The 15,694-nt window shown below is 39.3% G+C and overlaps 1 pseudogene across 1 annotated transcript; it reads left to right on the forward strand.

The window, feature by feature from the left end:
* Window positions 1–7,229: 7,229 nt before the first annotated feature.
* Window positions 7,230–9,477, forward strand: LOC308423954 (eukaryotic peptide chain release factor subunit 1-like; annotated as a pseudogene). The gene is made up of 2 exons: window positions 7,230–7,310; window positions 8,260–9,477. The product of its transcript is annotated as a eukaryotic peptide chain release factor subunit 1-like (transcript).
* Window positions 9,478–15,694: the final 6,217 nt, after the last annotated feature.

Below are 15,694 nucleotides of genomic sequence, written 5' to 3' on the forward strand. Positions count from 1 at the left end.
TGATATTTTGTGCAATGCTGTTAAGTTTCTATAAATGCATGAGTATTATGTAATTGTCTGACATTATTAGAAGATGGTATTTTAAGATAATTTCTCTATGCTATGCATCTAAGAGAAAAAGAATAATATTATTTTTCCATCAATACGGGTTTGTCAAACAGCAGGTGACAGAGGCACTTGTCCCAGTTATGTAGGGATCTTATCACTTCTCTTTTGCTTGGTACTTGCCTTAATCTCATCACTTTCATAGCCTCTGTGAGGAATGACAAGAAGCAGAAGGGACAGGTGTGAATTTCAGGAGGCTCAAAGCTAAGCTGTGACACTCAGACCTGCCACCTGTTGTGTTTTATTAAAAAGAAAGGGAAGCCAGGGATACTTTTGGTGGAGGCCAGGTATGGTGTTGGGGAAAGGGGTGCCTCTGTGGGCCCATGCTGAGACATCCTTTCCCCCCGAGACACCAGCTTATATGGTATAGTATAGAATAGTTTATTTAGGGCATGGGGAGGGAAGTTGAGGGGGTAATAGAGATGGAAAAGGGGAGAGAGGGAGTGGAGGGCAAGCAACCCCTTTTATAGTGAGTCGGGCACACTTGGCAAGTAACTGTGGGGTGGAGCCTAGATGAAATGCCAACACTCCCCAATTTGGTTTAATTCAAAAGGAAAAACTAGAAAGAGGCGATGGTAGAGCAGGAAAAGGGTCATCTTGATCTTTAGCCAGTTCCTGGTGACTACGGGCAAAGTACCTCTGGGAAAAAATGAGTATCGGGATGTTGATCCAGTCCAGGAGAGTTATGTGCTTGCTGTCCAGGGTCTGTGGAACCATCTGAGGATACAACCAAACCAAACTAAACCAAACCAAACCAAACCAACAAAACCAAACCAGCCTGTAAATGAATGTGGTGAATACTCTCGGTGAATTACAGGCACCATTTTCAAAGCTGGACATTTTATAGATTTAAGATGGAATAATGCAAGAAGTATTGTGATTCTTTTTTTTTCTTCACAGTAATCAGAAAGGTCGATTAAACTCCAGCCTGAATCAAATCTCACTGGGATTCTTCTGGATTACCTGTGTGCTGTCTCTTCCTTCCATTTGTATCCCTCTTTGAGAACCTCCCACTCAGCAGTGATGGAAGATCTGGACAGGCCATAGCTCCTGCCTGTGGCTTTATCCTTCTCATGGATGCTGAAGGACATGGGCCTGCCTGGTGGCTGCAGAGCTCTGCTATGTGCCAAGGTTACTTCCTCTTTCCAGTCAGCCATCTTCTAGGAAAAACAAGGTGCAGCAAGATCATCTTCTCTTCCTCAAGGCAGAAGCTGACAGTAGCAAGATGGGAAAGCGGCAGAGTCAGAAAAAGAAGCTGCCTCGCCCCTGCCAAGCACTCAGGCTGCTGCCAGATCCGAGTCTCTGTGTGCAGACAGTCTGTGCAGCAAGAGGAACTGCTTCATACCCTGCATCTGCCCCAGGCTCTTTCCCAGTATAGTTCCCTGCTCTACAGCCCTCTGCGACAGCTTTCTGTCAACTGACTCTCCCCAACAAGTCCTTTTTTTTTTTTTTTTTTTTTTTTTTTTTTTTTGACAAATTTTAGAGATGCAACAGCTGGTCACCCTTCAAGACTTTCACATGTCTCCTCTGCCACTTCTCCAGATTTCTTTCTTTCTTGCTGATTTGATTTTTTTTCTTTATCTCTCATCATCTCTTATGGAGATTGAATAACAGTTTACATCTTTCTACTGCTCAGTTCTTTTTATTTGAAGCCCTTTCTTATAACAACTTCTGCACATATGGAACTTTCCAATCATAAAGTGTCACAGAACAATAATAGATGTTGATGTGTCTCTGTTTTTCTGTTCAAAAACTATCTGCACAAGGAGCCATATCAGAACTTTTGTTGGAAGTAAGCAGCTGGTATAGAGACTTGTTTGTATGAAAGATTGGATAAAAGACTTCAGAGTAATAATTACAGTGTATGTAATTTATGAAAATAGATATCCATACATATACCAGAGAACTTGTAAAATTGAGTCTTATCATAGCTTCTGTGTCCCTGGGGACAGATATTCCTTCGTAGTGACCTCCTCCACAATTGGTTTGGGCTATAGTGAGTATTTAACAAAAACTTCTTGAATCTAAACTTATGTGAATGTTTATAGCTAATTTTGTTTGTCAACTCAATTGGGCTGAAAAGTGCGCGAGAACCGAATCATGAGAACTGATGTGATCTGTCTGAATGGTGGTGCTGACATAGCAAGGATTTCATCCAATTGTGCCTTGAGATCCATGATAAGGTAACATTCTTGGGGTGGGGTCGTTAAAGATGGGCAGTAGGTCCTAGCCAAAGGAGAATATTTCAGGCATGTGTTCTTGGGAGTATTTTGTTCTGGATTCTTTATATATTATTTTTCCTCCTCTGGTCCCCATTGGCCTTGACTTGAACTTCTATTTTTCTGTATGTCCTCCTGCCGTAATAGACTAGCACTTCTGGAAGCATGGGCCCAAAGAAGTTCTTCCTCCATCAAGGGGATATCTTAGGCACTTGGTCATTGTGGTAAGAATGCTAACTAATACAGAGTGAATAGGTAAACTTTATGTACCACATCCCTCTGCCTAAGATTTAATACTCCTTTGAATCTTCAATATGATTATAGTTTGGGAGAGTATTCCTGAAACATAGAAACCCTACTTATAGGAATATATAATTCATGTGTAGTATAACATACTATAATATAAATATTTGTTATGTATAAGCAAATCATATTTCTAGATTTATTTTCATAAAATTAAAAAATACAATACTACTTTGTCTCAATATATTTGATACTCAAATACTGTATTAGTGGATTATCTTATACCTAATATTTTGGAGAATTAAAGAGAATAACATTCCATTTATTTTTTGCACATAGGACGATCCTTCCATTCCAAGCTTCCAGACAGTCATTATAGTGTGTCATCTACTTGTAAAATGCAGCAAATAACTGCATTAGTTATTGGGAATACAAACTAAAAATTAGTCATGTACAGATGCTATTAAGATTCTCTAATAAAATATATGTTGTTAGGAAAACCTTTGTGGAAAAGATATTTGGTGGATTTAGAGCCTTTTATGTCTAGATAAAAGAAATCAAATCACTAAAAAGAGGAAAGCCTATGACATAAGATCACATCTCTCACAATAAATCTCCTTGAGTGAGCACTTGAATAGAGTATGAAATCAAATAATAAGAGAACAAGAAAATGGAGGACCTTTTCTCAAATCCATAGCAGTGACAGAAGCATTCAGAGCTTTAAGATATTTTCATCAGGAACAACAGAAAAGGAGAGGGAGGGGTAAATCCAGAAAAGCCTTAAGTAGATGTGAATGGCTGTTTTACTCAATAATGCTGCAATTATACACAGTAGAGCAATAAACTTTGAAGTAGCACATTTAAACAACTATATTAATTATTTTAAGAAAATGAAAACTAAGAAGACACCTATATGGAGATCAATGTGCATGTGGTTGAAGAATATAAAAGAAAATAAATTTACATGGTGATTCAGTGAGTAATATTTCTACCAGTGAACTCACATTGCTCAGTACCATTTAGTGACTATAAGTGATAAAAGCCTTTTTAGTTATGACATGCTACTTTAAACCTCCATTTTCACACTGTATGAGTGTGAAAATGCACACATGTATAAGGACATCATATGGTATACCATAAGTAGGTACAATTTGTAAATCTAAAAACCAATGACTTTGACTTCTAAAGATAAGAAATAGATACTGTCCAGAAATGAGGTTCATAAATAAATCTACAAAGAAGTTAATGTTAGAATTTTCACACACATTGGACCAACAGCCACTATTCTATTTTTGAAGCACTCTTACAGAGAGACAAAACACATCAATTTTCAAAATTACTTATAGGGCCTATTTCTGAAGTTTCTGGAAAATGTTAAGAATATTTGTTTAGTCCAACAAAATAATTAAGAGCATGTAAATTGCAGCACATCTATTACCTAGTAAATAAATTAACCATATAAGGTTCAACAATATAAATCATTAAATTATCAAGGTCATAGCAAAATCATTAAAATATCTTTATCAAATTTTAAAGATGATCATATGACTCAGTGATTACATTTTTATAAATACCAATACAAACATAAGACATTCACTTGGGTAAAATGTATTTTCAAGGTTGTATGTTGTAGTTTTATGAGATAGGCTTGGAATATTACACTTCTATTAAAATTAAACAATTGAAAATGTTTAGCAGACACTGCTCTATTCTAATCAAGGTCAGGGAATGCTTGTAACCATCTGAGAAGGTGAAGCAGCCTTCCTACTTCATAAGTGAACAAAATAGACAGTCAAGAATGCAGATCCTGTCACAGGCTGAAGCTGAGAATTCAGTTCATGCCTTGTGTCTTTAGAATCCATGCTCCTAAACATATCTGCTCCCTATGAATATGACACATCACATTTGCTGCCCCCCTTTGGTGGCGGTACACAATGTAGTTATCACAAGAGCATTATTTTATAAATGTTCAGAAATCTATATTTGCCTCAAAACACCCAATATTCATGAAAGGCCACAGATATCCGTGAACGGGCACTGTAGGAACAGCACTCTTTCATTGCACTAGTACGTATTCTGGTAAAATATTGAAACAATTTAACTTTGGCAATATTTTGGCCACAATATATTTTATTATAACAACCACTGGCATTTCATTTAAGATAATTTATATGTGTGAGAGTGAATACGCATCACTTTCAGACCAAACTAAAATGAGTCATATGTTAATTACCATGTGATATTGAAGAATATACACAAAAGCATTATAGTAATAATGCACAAAATGCATGTAAGTCATTTGGAGATAGTCCAATTAATGATTTTCTATTATCCCATTGCTCTACATTTTAAAATGTTCTGTATATATTGAATTCATGGCACAATGCATTTTGTTTATAAAACTTACACAACAAACCCGAGGAAAATTAAACATGGGATGACATTGACCTTACCATGATACCTCCTGGGCCCTACCATGAGACTCATTCCCATGAGGTCTTAGGTAGGGTGGGAGAATTTATGTTCAGAGATCCATGACCATGCCCTGTATATCATCAACTTTCAAGATGGACAAGAAGAGAACCAGAAACTGACAATAAAGCATTGTAGAATCTACATTAAGGTCAGAGGTTCATAAGAACAAACAGCACACTTCTAAAAATAAAACAAATTCCATACACATGGTCCTTGTCCAATGTTCAAGCATGAGCTCTGCTTTCTTGGTAATATTACTCATGTAGCATATGGCTGTTTTGTTAAGCCTCATAGACACATGTCTGCTAAGATAAATTAATGTTCCCATCTCAACTGCATAATTTGGCAGGAATAATATACTTGCCAGCCAATGTGTAGACTGACCCACATGAATCCCCACTGGAGAATATAAAGAGAAATACTATACATGAAACTGACAATCAGTTACAGGCAAAAGATTTAGTAGTAATATCTGTCGACCTTGGCCTAGCATTCTCTGTAGTGTACGGTGGTTATTAGAGTTTGAAGATACAGGGAAGGAACCTAGAAAATTACATAAATTCAGAAAGCAAAAGAACCACCTTTTCAGATTATCAGGTATTCAAAAAGGCACCTAATTATTAATCAAGAAAGAAGAATCATTTCTGAAGGTTATATAAATACACACAGACACATACACACACATACACACATACACACATACACACACACACACACACACACACACACACACACACACACGTCAAGAATGACACATATACCGTGCCACACACCACTTCCTGAAAGTCTAGTTTTCTCTAAGGTATGAAAGTCTGTCTTTATTGTTGTAAAGCATAGCATAATTTATGTCTAGAAATGCATCGTGTTTGACCCTCAGCCCTCCCAGCTCTTTTTATGGACTTGTGACAGTGACACACCATACAGATTCAAGCGTTACTCTCTCTCCTTTATCACAGAGAGAGGTCACCAAATTTCAATGAGCTGTGTTCACTGTATATGCTTAGAACTACACTACTAACTTTATTTACCATGTATGTTGTATGGACTAAACACAGCTTTATTTGGAGAAAAGCTGGTATTTCGGCCCCAGATCTGAGCTACTATAGCCCACCACAGGCAAACACAGCAGTTCAGTGGGTTTTCCCGTCACTCAGAACCTGATGTCAAATTCTTCCATTTCCTTTCCTCAGTTATCATCTTGGGCTGCCACATTCTCTGAGCCATTCCTTATAGATGAGAAGTGAAGTATTAAGTTCATACAAAGTAACAAGAAGTTATTTAAATACCTGGAACATATGAGCATTCAAACACAGGTTGGGAACCCAGTGGGGTTTCAAGTTGCATTGAGGGCCGAGGGCTGAGGGAGGTTCTGTGCCTAGAAAGGGAGTGACCACACCTTTAATCTTAGTCAGTGTGCTTAGTGAAGATTTGGGACATTATCCTCGTAGCCTGAGGGTCTGTTAATATCCAAATAAATTATTTTTAAAATGTCTTGTGTGTGTGTGTGTGTGTGTGTGTGTGTGTGTGTGTGTGTGTGTGTGTGATATTGTAAAGGGACTAATATGATGACACCTCTTGGGCACTGTAGAGTTCAAGAAAAGCAGTGAGCTGTTTTCGGAGGCACAATCATACAGAATGCTCAATACCACTTTTTATGGTTCATTTTGATATCACTCAGTAATTTCAGAGCCACATTTTAAACTAGCTTCAGTCTGTTTTAGAAGAGTTAAAGTTACACAAGTGTCTCCATTTCTGTCTCTTCCTCTTTCCTCTTCTCTCTTTCAATGCCTGACATACTTTATTAGTCATACATGCAGTTGCTTGTCTTTTATGAAATAGCAACCAGGTCTCAGCTGTGGCTTATGCTTCATGATAGCCCTGTGGTTCTGCAATGGACGGTTGGAACTATTTTGCTTGGCATAACTATCTTAAAAGACTATGGGACTGTCTATGCTTTAAAATTCTTAGATGTGCTAGAAGTAGCTCGTGGCTGCAGCTCTGGCATTTGAGAATGTGAAGCAAGAAGATTCGGGTGATTTGGAAGCCACTTTTGGCTACAGACTGCCTTAAAGGAAAAAATTAAATAAAATAATAAAATTGAAATATAAAAACACGAGCCCACCACTGCTGCAGTGGAGAGGCCGCTACCTCCCAGGACTGGGACCTTAGGGAAGAGGAAGTGGGAAGATGGCAGATGACCCCAGTGCTGCCATAGGAACATGGAGATCTGGAAGATCAGGAAGCTTTCTGCTTGGAGGCAGCCAGCAAGTGAGCCCTGTCCGCACTCCCTTCTCCCCCTTCCCATGGACACCTCAGGATGGCTGTCCCTGCCCCGCAAGGCAGATGAGGAGAACCAGGACTAGACAACTCCCACCTTCTGGACTTCTGGCCTCTCACAGAAGAGAAGTCCTTACTCCTCTTGGTGGTAATGAGCTTGACTCCCATGACTCAGATCACTTGGCTCCCTCTCCCAATAAAGCCACTGCTACTTTTGTAGTCCTCTTGGGCCCTTAAATCCTGCTCTCCACTTTTAGGGCTCCTGGTGCTGCCCCCCAACTTGGGTACTGCTGGAAAAAGTACTTGATGTTCCTTTCCGAAAGCCTTACCCTGATTCCCTGTCTTCCTCTCGCTTCTAGTTCCTTAGCCAGGCCGCAATAAAATGGCCTCCCCGGTGTGGGTGAAGTTTTGATAGGGTATGAAAGAGAGTTGGCCAAGAGACATCTCCTCCTCCTCCACCTCCTCCACCTCCTCCTCCCCCTCCTCCTCCTCCCCCTCCTTCTCCTCCTTTCTCTCCATCTCTGTCTCTTTCTTCTTCCTTCTTCTTCTTAGTCCTTCTTCCTCCTCCTTTCTTCTTTTTTCTCCTCCTTCTTCTCCCTCCTCCTTCTCCACTTCCTCATTCTTCTTTCTTTTTCTTCACTCCTTTTTATTTCTCTGGGTCTTAGACCTCTCCAAAAATAACTTCCCCTAAGTTTTCTAGTTACCCAGAGTCTCCTGGGTTTACCTGTTCCAAGACCTGCCTATAAACCGAACATGCCAGAGCATGCGGGATGGAGTGGTAGTGGTTTATGTTAACAAATCTGTTATGTGCATATTCAAGAGAAACCCAGGTAATAGAGTCCAAGATGGCTTTTCTGTGGAACTTCTTAGGAAAATTGCTGTCCAGTTGCCTGTTGGAGCAACAGTGCTTATGGAAACTCAAAACTGACTTAAACTATAGAATGAGCATGATACCTCTGGTCATTCCTCCCAAACACCACATTTCACAAGTGGCAAAAATGTTAGCAGACAAGTTTGGAACTGTGCCTAATGCTAAGTCATGAGTATTCCGCCTTTTAGTCTTGGAAGCCATCATATCTGTACAACAGAGACTCAAACTTTATAGCAAAGTAGCTCCACATTGTCTGGTTGTTTACTGTGGAACAATTGCAACAGAAGAAGGAAAGGGAAAGAAAGTTAACATTGACTTTGAACCTTTCAAACCAATTGATGCATCATTGTAATTGTGGGACAACATGTTTCATACAGAGGTTCTTACAGCATTACTTTCAGATGACAGAAAGTCTGGTTTTATTGTAATAGATGGCAGTGGTGCTCTTTTTGACATGCTCCAAGGAAACACCAGAGAAGTCCTGCACAGAGTCACTGTGGATCTCCTAAGGACACCTGGCAGAGGAGGTGGTCAATCTTGCGTTTTGCACATTTAAGAATGGAAATGCTACATAAGTATGTTCAGAAATAGCAGAGACTGCTGTGCAGCTGTTTATTTCTGGAAACAAAGTGAATGTGGCTGGTTTGGGTTTAGCTGGGTCGGCTGACTTTAAAACTGAACATGTTGATCTGACTTGTTTGACCAGAGGTTGCAAGCTGAAGTTTTAAAATTATTTGATATATCTCATGGTTGTGAAAATGGATTCAACCAAGCTATTGAATTGTCTACTGAAGTTTTCTCCAAGGAGAAGTTCATTCAGGAGGAGAAATTAATAGGGTGATACTTTGATGACATTTGCCAGGACAAGGGAAGAACTGTTTTGGAGTTAATGATATACTAAAGGCTTTGGAAATGGGAGCTGTAGAAATTCTAACAGTCTATGGAAATCTGGATATAATGAGATACGTTCTTCATTGTCAAGGCACAGGGGAGGAGAAAATTCTCTATTTAACTGCAGAACAAGAGAAGGATAAATCTCACTTCACAGAAAAAGAGACTGGGCAGGAACATGAACTTTTAGAGAACATGCTTCTCTTGGAATGGTTTGTTAACAACTATAAAAAATTTGGAGCTACACTAGAAATTGTCACAGGTAAGTCAGAAGAAGGATCACAGTTTGTGAAAGGATTTGGTGTAATTGGAGGTATCTTGTGATACCTCATAGGTTTCCAGGGAATGGAATACCAAGGAGGAGATGATGACATTTTTGACCTTGATGACTACTAGGTAGTCTACATGGGTCTGACGAAACATCCCTCACCCTCTAGCATTCAACCCAAAGAGGCATATTCATGGTAGAATCCAAATAGATTCCTGCCTTACAATTGGAACATTTCCAGAACTTAATTTGTGAGCACTGCATACTGATAAGAAAAGCAAAACAGAACCAGACCCAACCCTATGCTTTGGTTTGTCATGGTGTCAGTGCAGTAGCCTAAAACTAAGTCCTTAAAGGCCACTTTGGACTAATTTAACAAGAATCCCAGGTTTTACATTTACTTGATGGTAACATTGGTTGCTCTTGTATTTTATGGGAAAAATGATTTTTTAACCTTCATACATAGAAGCAAAATACTTTAAATGCTATAAACCTTCAAAAGTTAGTAGGAGTGAGATCATACTGGTTTGTTTCTTCCTTTGATTGGAGAATAACTAAACTGCTGCATTTTGCAGTGACCCATCTAAATGGCATTCCCATTTACAGATGCTGTCATGGAAGAAACAATGGTCTGGTGCATGTAGCCTTGGCTTCCTTTTTATTGTAACTAAATAAGATAAATGTAGAAGATGAAATGTTTAGATCAATTTTATTAAATGCCAATACAATGACAATTGTAATTTTCAGTGTTTCTTTTTACGTTGGGAGTTTAAACATTGGTCCATTTTGTCCAAATTGGGGAGGGGTGGTAGTGGTTTATAGTATAAATGCTACTTGACTTAAAAAATTGACCCTTTGTTATGTTACATAAAACCATGTCTTCAAAGAAATATAGTGCCAAGAACAGACTTCTAGCATGCTTGTCCAGCCTGCTGAGGGGACAGCAGTTTATTTACCCACTATCTCCTCAGGAATAGAGCCTTTGTTCCAGTGAGGGAACCCTTTACAGACTGTCAGCCTGAGGTTTAAAAGCAGCAAATTGACCAAACAAAACCTCAAAAATAATATCAAAATATGTTTTACTCCCTTTCTTTATTCCTATTTCTGCCCATGAGGCAGAAATCACATTCTTTCTTTTTCTAGTGCTAAGAACCCCCTCTGCTCTGATTTCCCCCCTCCCCTTTTATTGAGGTCCAAACCCTTTCCTCCTTGATAGTTTTACTCTGTAATGGCAGACATTATACTCATCAACACAGAGAACATCTGTAAAAGTACAGTTGAAGAACTGGAGCTTTCTGTGCTTCCCTCAAACCTGCTACATGCTTCCCTGAGCATTTTCACACAGACTCACAGGAAACCAAACCATACCCTGTACTTTCAGCATCTTAAAGTTGAGTCCTTGACTCTGAAATTCTAGTAGGATCTCAACTGAGGCCACAAATGAAGCTGATAAACCTGGGGGGGAAAAAAGACAGTTTTTTAGCTGTTAACATAAACTGGAAATTATACAGGCCATGTGCAACAGTTTAGATGCTTATCATTTCCACAGTAAAAACACAAAGCTAGAGATGGAAGAGATCTTGTGGCTTACTTAATACATACATACATACATACATACATACATATATGGCTGCAACAGAACTAGCATCTATTGTCTCCAAAGCCTTGTTCAGGTCAGTTTTACCACAAGCCCCCAGCACCTGTGCACCTTCCTTCGACTTTAGAAAGTATCCTGGGAATTATTAAAGACAGGATTCTTATGTTATGGTTCAGAATTGTCAAAATAGGCTACTATTTGCTGAACAACAACAACAAAAAAAAAAAAAAAAAAACGTGTTTGGAGCTTTTGCTGCCTTCTACAATTCACCACACGCAGGGGTATGCTCTCATAACCTCCCTGCATATTTAAAAAGCCTGAGATATTAATGAGAAGCTGTTATTTCTTCTAAAAGAAGCAGTGCTTTTCAGGATCATCCGCTCCCAGCACTTGAGGTGTGTGTCTTCTCACCCGTATGCTATATGCTGAAGCACCTGTTGGTGGTGGAGCAGGAACAGTTGGCAGAGAGCTACAAGTGTAAGAATTTGAAGGTAACTAGGTCTTATTACCGTATGCCAGCATAAAAATATTATTTCCCTACTGTGGATAGAGGAACAGAAGCCTGGTGTCTGCAAAGATATGAACATTTGTTGGGAAATTTATGTTGATATATAACAGCATATGGTCTTTTTCATCATAGATTTATGTGCAGGAGGCAAGCTTGGTGTTCACAGTTAGAGGCGCTTAAGGTGGAGCCATGGGTGGTGTCCAAGATTTGGAAGCACTATACCAAGAATAGTTATGTTCCCAGAGGAGAGGTCAACATGCCCTGTAAAATTCTTGTCTTTAAAATTATCAGAGGAACACTGACATTTCCCTCAGTTAAAGTGCTCTATTGAGAACCACATTTCCATAGTCTATATGGGCCACAGGGGTCTTCTAGTGTCATATTTCAAACCACAGAAAGCTGGGACAAAAAAAAAATACCTTGCTAGTGAATATTAGAAAATACACCTATTTTGAAAACATGACACCTAATATACGCCAGAAAGTAAGATTGCCCATGCTTATGATGAAGGATCTCTTCTGTGGGATATTATTTTACTAGTTTTCTGTGATTGCCATGACAGTTTTCTTATTTATTTAACTTTGGTTCACTTTGTTAGGAAATATTTATGTAAATGTATTAGCTTTCTAATTTTAATAATTATGACATCCATCCCACAAATACTTGCGGTGTAAAGAGATGTCATAATTATTAAAATACATTTAGATGTTAGGCTTGAGATTAGCTAGGACTCAGGAAGGAGATTTTTACTCTCCTTCCTGTTCTCCATTATCATCTCTCCTGTTCCATACCTAGCTAGCATCCAACAGCCTGCTTGAAGTACCCCTCCTCTCAAGCTTCCTCCTTTGCCTTGGGAAATCTGCCTTCACTGACTGGGAACTGCATGGAACTTTGGTGTGGAGTCAGCTTTCTCCTTCCTGTGGACCCTCTCCGACCTCTGTTCTTCACATCCCATGCCTCTATGTCAGCCTTGAATCCTAGACACCTGTTAACCTGGGATCCCCAGTGGCCACACTAGGCTTGGGCTCAGCTAGGCAATTTTCACTTTCTTTCTTTCTTAGCATCCATAAATTTACTAAGAGTTGGGAGGAAATTCTGAGCCGGGGCCTTTGCTGCTTTATCCAGTGTGGCCTCATTGCCCTGCACTTGCCCTTGTTTTATTAATTAACTCTATTCCTTGAGAGTTTTATACGTGTATGTAATGCCTTTTGATTACTTTCACTGCCACTGTCTTTGATCTTCTTTCCATTCATTAATCTTCACAAACCCCTACATGTTCCTCTCCTACATTCATGCCTCCGTTTTGTTTTATGACCCACTGTGTGTAACTAAGGCCATCTGTATGACCACTTGTTTGAAGTTACCTATTGGGGTCTGCTGGGGTCACTGTTGGTTACACAACTGAAGACAGTGATTGCACCTCCCTCAGAGTCCATCAGCAGCAAGGAGAGTTGGGGCCTCCTGATTCATGACTAATGATTTATAAGCTCAGTCTTTTCCAGTTCCAGGGCATCAAAGTGTAGGTGATGTGAGATCATGGATCTCTGTAAAGCCCTAAAGATAGTGCTTTTCTGTCTCCTTCCCATCTTTTATGTTCTTTCTGTTCCCCTGTTTGCATTGTTTCCTGGTTGCATACTTAAAGGGCAAGCCACCATTTCCTGTGAGATGATGAGAACACAGCTGCCATTCATTCTCAGCACATTAATAGCTAAGCTTCTGCAGTCACCACCTATCACTGAATACAGAAGCTTCTCTGATTGATGCTAACTGTGGTTATAAAAAACCCCCACTTAGAATAGCAATTTTCAAAAAGCACCAAGTGATAGCAGATGCTGTCTGAGGCTGTGGAGGACAAGGAATTCTTAGTCTTTGATGGAGAGAGTATAAACTGATTTACCTACTGTGTAAATCAAGACTTTGGGGCATATGCCAGAAGCAATGTACCTCCTAGCAGAGATACTTTCTCATTTACGTGCAATACAGTTCTGTTTAAAATAACTAGCATATTCAACCGGCTTAGATGCCCATCAAATGATAAATACACAAAAATGGGTGGTAACATATACACAATGAGACTTTCTTTACTCAGCCATTAAGAAAAATGAAATTGGCAAGTAAATGGATGGAGCTAGATAACATTAAGAGAGATGAGCCAGGCAGCAAGAAACAAACACCACTTGTGCTTTCTCATATATGACTCTGATCTTTGACCCTCTAGACTTAAATGTTCCTCTCTGATACTTTTAGAGAGCAGGAAACTAGGAATTTTCATGGGGAGGAAGGCAGTGAAGCACAGGCTAATTGCTGCCCTGCTGCCTACTTAACTAAGGTTCTAGGAAGCCAAAACAAAGCACTAAGCAAAGAAGTGTTTTTAAATTGGAGAAGAGGGAGGAGGGAGGATAAATGTTTATATAAACATAAAAATGTGTGGGTGTTTGATAGTTTGCTGTGGTTGTCATAACAAAATACCACAGATGGAGTGGCTCAAGCAACAAAAAATTCATTTGCTCACAGTTTAAGTAAGAGTCGAGAAGGATGTTTTGTCTAAGACATCATTCACTGGCTTGTAGGTGGCCAACTTTTCACTGACCTCACATGGTCTTCCTTGCACAAATTCCCAGATGAATGTTCTTCTTTCCCAATCTCCTCTTGGAAAGATAGCTACCATTAGGTTGGCTGAGAACCTCACTTTCTGTTGTAGTTTGGTTTGTGTTTTCTTTTACTTACTACATTTTATTTACTTAGTAGTGAGGGGGACAGGCTTGAGGAAGCCACAGCATATTGTGTAGGCATCGATTTTCTCCTTCCACCTTTACTCTGGTCCTGAGGATTAGACTCTGATCATCTGGCTGTGTTACTCACTGGGCCATCCTACAAGCCTCTCATCTTTACTAATCAATTCTGTAAATGTTCTCCTACACTCATATACATGCATACATTAGCTCACATGAAAGCTGAGATACCAGGGATGGACTTGTACTATATGAATCTGCATGAACTGTATAATTCAGCTCACGGCAGGGCATCCTTTTATTTCTCCTTTCCATGATGTGTTTATTTTATTTTAGGATTGGAATTGCAATGTATGTATCTCAGGCTATAATTCATCTCAGGGTATGGCATCTTATTTATAGCTCCTTTCAATGATGTATTTGTTTTATTTTACATTCAGAAATGTCTATAAGAATGTGTATATGAGCACCACCTGTATACTTGGTACCCAGAGAGTCCAGAAGAGTCAATGAATCCTCTGCATCTTGAATTATCATTGGCCATGAGCTGCCATGTTGGTCCTGGGAACTGAGCCTGTGTCCTTTTGAGCCATCTCCCCAATCCCTAAAATTTCACTTCTTTCACATACCACACTGAATGTTTCTAGTTTTGTGTGGATTTTCTCATTTATAAAAGAGAGACATTGGGTCACATGCTTCTTTCTAACTATACCATTTCTTAACCTAGTAGATACTTGTTAATTATCTGACCTCATTATTTTGGCAGCAAAATTATATTAATTTTGTCGAGAGATACCAGTGAACTTGGGTAAAAGATGATAATTTCTACTTTACTCCAAATGTGAGATGTACCAGCACAAAGATTGGTTTTCTTTGAGCCCTGCAAATAAACATTATTCAGGGAGGAATCAACAATATCCAATGGAAATTCAACCCTATCTCTTTCTACTACGTCCCTCTGCTTGCTGACACAGGTTATTCTCATATGTCATCCTCATGACACATTCTCACCCTCAGCTTTCTCCTTCATCTTTTAGATTCCTAGACAACAGCTTCAGTGTCCACGTACTTCCAACAACCACCTTCCATGTGCCATCTGATACCTACACCTCCACAAACAGTACTAGTCAAAATCGCATGCTGTCCACAGACAGTACTAGTCAAAATCGCATGCTGTCAACTAGTATTAAGACCTCTCTGGTTTTTCTGCAGTCATGAATCTACTCCCCAAAGTTTGATACCAAGAATAAGTCTGGGAAATTATCTAGTTTATTATCTGCCTGCATTATTAACTTATAACGGAAAAGGTACAGCAGGATTTATGTAACAGTCACTGGTCCTCTCTAACAATGAGTCATTTGGAAGTCTTGGATATGATCTGTTCTGTCTTATAGTTTCTTCATTGTAGGACTTAATGGAGGGCCTACAGGGGTTCTTTCATTCCCTGTCTTTCTTGCTAGACAGTAAAAACAGCTGGGTTCTTTTGTGGTGGATCCCCTTGAATTTAG

The sequence above is a fragment of the Micromys minutus genome (assembly GCF_963924665.1).
Source record: "Micromys minutus genome assembly, chromosome: 9".
Taxonomy (NCBI): Eukaryota; Metazoa; Chordata; class Mammalia; order Rodentia; family Muridae; genus Micromys; species Micromys minutus.